At 48.2% G+C, this 5,546-nt stretch overlaps 1 protein-coding gene across 2 annotated transcripts in view; it reads left to right on the top strand.

Moving 5' to 3' along the window:
* Smg6 (SMG6 nonsense mediated mRNA decay factor) overlaps positions 1–5,546 on the top strand; it is a 214,469-nt gene that overhangs the window by 194,251 nt on the left and 14,672 nt on the right. The gene's annotated exons all lie outside the window — the stretch shown is intronic.

The following is a 5,546-nucleotide window of genomic DNA, read 5'->3' on the forward strand; positions in this document are numbered from 1 at the left end:
CCAGCATGCAGTACTTCTACCTGCCTGCCAAGCCTCACATGGGGCTGACTGTAAACCTCTTTGTGGCCCAAAGAACAACATCATCTTCACATTTCTCTTTCTGCCCTTTTCTTTCTCACTATTCGTCTTCACAAATGTTTTATCTCAAGTCACCACCTCCATGTCTTGACCCTCAGTCCAGCTGTTAAAGAAACACTGCCAGAAATCATCTAGGACCTATTTTTACTAAACTTAGCCCTGCTGTGCACGGTGGTATGAGCCTGTAATTCCAGCACTTGTTATGTGGAGGTAGGATTTCAAAGCCATCCTCAGCTACAAAACAAGTTCAGAGTTAGCCTGAGCTACAGCTTTGGGTTCTTAAGCCTCTTTCCTCTAACTTCACGTTCACACAGTGAACACACTGTTGTCTTTTCTGCTACTCAGAGCTACGTTCCCAGGCTTCCTTTGCCATTTATTAACACCACCATCCTTTCTGTTTTGTTTTGTTTTGTTTTGTTTTTTTAACCAACCAAGCTGAATTTGAATTTAACAGATTTTTTTTTGGTTGACTTCATCGATGGTATTATTAAATTCTACCATGGCCTTTTATCTCTGCTAACCAATTCCTTACCATAGCCTATCTGTTCACTTACCCCTCCTCTGCCGGATCTCATTGCCACTGCTACCCTCGTTCAGGGACTAACGAAGAGCAATTATGGCTCTACACTGCGTAGTTCTGGAGGGCAGCATTGACTGTATGACCTGTGAGTGGCCCCTCTTGGACTTACAGAGTGCTTGGTCTGTCCACCAGGCTCCAGCCACACCGTGAGCTCACAGTTCACTTTTCACAGCGCCTTTCTCCTGCTCAGAAACCATCGGTGCCTTTGATTAGCAAATGAAATAACTTTAATTCCTTCTAATGATGGACAAGGCTTGCGATCTGCTCCCGGTGTGTCTCTCCCACTTCGTTTCCCGTGAACACGCTCCCTGTGAGCCACTGTTAGCTAGCAAGGAGACACTGGGTGACTTCTCTGAGCCTGTTTCTGACTCTGTAAAGTTAACTGGCACAGCACCTAACTCACAGTTGTTGTGCCTCCCTGGGATGTGCAACAGTGTGTAGAAAGTGCCTGTCCGTGCATTAAGACTCCTGCCGAAACACTGACATTAACTGTTCTCTCTGCTCACTGCCCAGACTCACTCTGCCCTTCCTACTTTTAGATCTTTGTTGATTCTGCCTCTCAATCTAGAGAGCTCTCTTTCTGCTCCACATTTCCTGTGACCTGTTAAAATTCTATTTTCCCTGCATTCCCCAATGAAACTCCATCTCCCCAGTGAAGCCTTCCCTGATTTCTCCCAGGAGGAATTTGTCTCTCTGCTGTAGGGCCCTGCAGGGTTGATTTATACTGCATTTGCGGGACTGGTATCGCATCTCATTACAGTTATTTGTGGGCCTTTTCCCTCATACTACTATGAATTTCTAGGAATCAGGGACCATGTTCTCAACCCAGTCTATCAGGTGGTATTGAGCCTTGATAGCTGGGATATGCAAAAGGGGGTTGCACTTTAGAGCTGGCCATGCAATGTAGGAGCTATTCTTTAGTTTTTGTTTGCTTTTTGGTTTTGGTTTGATTTGGTTTGGTTTGGTTTTTGAGATAGGATTTGTCTGTGTAGCCCTTGCTGTTCCCGAAACTCTTCTGTAGTACAAACTGACCCAACTCTGCTTCTGCCTCCCGAGAGCTCAAATTAAGGATGTGTGCCACCACAGCCTCATATTAAAACAAGTGATTTGACATGTGAGTGAGGTCTTTTAAAAGATCTTTTAATCCCAGCACTCAGGAGGCAGAGGCAGGTGATCTCTGTAAGTTCAAAACCAGCCTGATCTGCATAGCAAACTCCAAGACAGCCAGAGGAACACAGTGAGTCCTTGTCTCAAAACACAGACAAAAAAGATTCAGTACAGGACTGGCAAGATAACTTAGCAGGTAAAAGCACTTGCCACCAAGCATAGTAATCTGAATTCAATCCCCATATGACAGGAGAAAACTGACTCCTGAAAGTTGTCCTCTGACACACGCTATGCACATATACCTGCTCCCTCTACCACACATGACTGATAGGTGAACGGACAGGCAGGAAATCGTTTTTAAAAGATCGAGTACAAACAAGCCAGGGTATTGAAGCTCAAGAGGCTTAGGCAGGAAGGTTACAAGTTCAAGGCCAGAGCTGACCTGTACTGAATCTGAAGTATGTAGGTTGGGCTACGTAGTGAGACCCTCTTGAGATGGGAGAAGGGTGCTGTGGGGACACATGACCAGAGTACACTGCCTGGGTTGGCCGTGTAAGTAATAAGCAATCATAATAATTGGAGGATTAATATGAGACCTCACTTCCAGAGCCACTAAGTGTGTCCCACAGTTCTGTTTAGAGGAGGTTGCTGTGGCCCCTTTAAGAGCAGGCCCCACATGCACCACTGCTGGCGGCCCTGCCTCCTGTCAACCTCCTTCCTCCAGCCCCATAGCCACAGGAGGATTTCTCAGCAGAGGAAAAATTCCCCCTTTTACCTCCCCCTTCTCTTTAATGCCCGGGGCCCTTCACTTCCATAATTCTTCATTTTCCAGCCTTGAACGTAAGCCAGACACATCTGTCTGGCCATATGCGTGAACCCTGGAGTCTGTGCCGAGGTAGCTGTAAAACAGGGCCGGTGAAGGCCCTTCTGGGAGAGCACACACATGTGTGTGCCCTCAGGCCATTGGCTCCCTGCCCAGAACCACGGGGCCTCAGCGCTTCAAACCCATGTTAACCTTCTCTATTTTTCCTCTTTTTGTTTAATTTAAGGGGGAAAATCCCAAGGAAAAGGTATAAATTGTCCTGGGAGTAGGGGAGAGGCTCCTAGCTAGAGAGCCCATTATTGTTGGCAGGTACCTGGGTCACACTAATACAATAAGGAAGAAAGGAGCATCCAGTGAATTAAGATCGGAGAGATGGGCTGTAAATTCCACTGCTCTGAGCTCCACCAGTCTCCAGGGTGTTAACCGAGAGGTGTAAGGCAGGTCCCCAGCTCCCAGCGCCTTTTACAGATGCAGCAAAACAGGAACCACACATGTTTGGGGAAGGGGATATGAAGATGGGGTTGAACAAAAACCCCTTCGCCCCAAGATGGCTGTAAAGTCCAAGTGAGATCTGGGGCTGTAGCCACACCTCCACTTCCCTGCTCCCACATAGACCCTTGGGCCTCGAGCTCATCTGTGGAGATGGGGGAGGTGAGGCCTGGCCTCCTTCTGCTGCCTGTCCCTCCCTGCTTCCGGCACTGCACAGAGGCTGGTGAGTGGGGCCGACTAGAGGTCAGAAAAGGGGTGTGGGGAGCTCTCAGGGCCTGTGCAGCTGAAGCTGCGGAGCCAAGGCAAGCCCCTGGATATGAGGGCTGCCAAGTCCACCCACCCAGGGCTTTGAGACCACAAACTCTGGCTTAGTCCAGGCCTTGCCTTGTTGCCTATGATGGCACTTCCTACTGTATTGGTCCTGTCTGCCTCACTGCTTTCTGCCTGTGTTTTTGTTTGCACTGCCGTTCTTGGGAGATGTCCAGAGTCCTTAGCAAGATACATGGTTTGTCTGGGAAGTTGGTCATAAGGCTTTCATTCCTAACCAGGCACCCAGGGCCAAGCAGTCACTGAGAATCCTCTTCCAGCCACAAGGCATGGCCTGTTGGCACCTCATACTGTCCTGGCCCTGTGAATCTCCTGCCTCCTCCTCTGACTCCATGAGTCTCTCCTGTGATCTGTGCTGCTGTTGGGCAGGGTCAGGTTTCCTGAGCAGTTGCAAACATCCCACCTGAAACATAACAGGCTCTTCCTCTGGCCACAGCTATTGTTTTCCTCCGCGTTATGGCCACAGTCTTGCTCTGTAGCCAGCAATGACATGAGTTCTGAAAATAGCTTCACTCCCCTGTCCCCTTCCCGCCTACCCACCCTCCTGAAGATGCAGTCACTGCTTTGTGGTAGCCCCAGGAGTTTCATTCTAAATATAGTCACAGTCCATTCACACTGCCACCCTGCCAGAGGGGGTGGGGCACTGTGGAACAATGGGTATGGACAGAACACCCCCCCACACCCACACACCCACACCCACACACACACCTGTATGGAAGGAAGCTAGCGGAAGGCAGACACTCAACCCTGGCTCCTAGCTGTCGGAGGCAGTGTGGGGGTCTACTATACTACCAGTCCAGGGGCACGTTCACCCCTGGCGGGAAGCATATCGGTATGCAGAGCTAGCTACCGCCCAAGCCTGCCGCAGCTTCTCTGCAGACCGTGGTGCCGGACCTCCAGCTGGCTCCAGCCGCTGCCACCTCATTGGCCCCCACAGCATCCACAGGGTTCTGTCTTTTCCCCACAATCCCAGAATGAGCAAGCGTTTGGCTGAAACACCTTTAGATTGATTGTAGCAGGCTCAGAAGTGTCATGCTTAACCCACAACAGAGTATATACTTCTTTGGCTTTTTCAGGAGAAGGGTTATTTAGTAACATTCAGAGTCTAGAGCAGTGGTTCAATGGCTAAGAGCACTGGCTGCCTTTTTAGAGGACCTGTGTTCCATTCCCAGCACCCCCGTAACAGCTCCCAACTGTTTATAACTCCAGTCCCAGACTAGACAGCCTGTTAGGGTCTACACATGCACATGGGACACAGCCCATACACATAGACAAATGGTTTATGCATAGTAAAAGTTGCAACTCTCCCACGTTTTCTTTAAAGTATTATAGAGTGGATGAGACTATGTGGTTGAGTTCATTGGCTCCTATAATTATCAGGTCCCAGGAGCCCTATGTTAAATGCTGATGAGCATGTAATCCCAGCTATCCAGAGGCTCAGGTGGGAAAATAGCTTGAGCTCAGGATTTCACAATCAGCCTAAGCAACAGAGGGACCTCATGTTTGTTTGTTTGTTTGTTTGTTTGTTTATCTACAGACAGGCTACACACTGTGTAGCCTTGTGTGGGCTAGAACTTGCTGTGTAGACCATGCTGGCCTTGAATTTAGAGAGATCCACCTGCCTCTGCCTATTGAGTGCTGGCATTAAAGGTGCGCCACCACATCTTAACAGAGACCTTATTACTGGGGAAGGAACAAGCAGAAAAGCCATCATAATTTTTTTTAAAGCAAATATACTTCTTTTTTCTTTGTTTTTCTTGTATTTTTGTTTTGAGACAGGCTAGCCTCAAGCTCAGGACAGTCCTCACACAGTCTTCTCCAGTGCTGGGATTATGAGCATTTACCACACCTGATTTAAGCGTCTGTTCACCCCGGTGGTGCTTTTGGACATCCAGAAAGGGATTCTAACAACTTCTCAGGGAAAGTTCTGCTGCTTTCAAGAGCCAGTACATTCTCTGCTCCCTTTGGTTTCTGCCAGGGTTTATTTCACCACTCTTACTTTTTTCTCCCTTTCCCCTTTGCAATCCAGGTAGTTTTGAAAAATAGTTAGTGTTATCAGGTCCAGTTGAGTACTTGTAATTTCTTTTCTTTTCTTTTCTTTCTTTCTTTCTTTCTTTCTTTCTTTCTTTCTTTCTTTCTTTC

The sequence above is a fragment of the Psammomys obesus genome, unplaced genomic scaffold (assembly GCF_907164565.1).
Source record: "Psammomys obesus unplaced genomic scaffold, mPsaObe1.curated_primary_1811, whole genome shotgun sequence".
Lineage (NCBI taxonomy): Eukaryota > Metazoa > Chordata > Mammalia > Rodentia > Muridae > Psammomys > Psammomys obesus.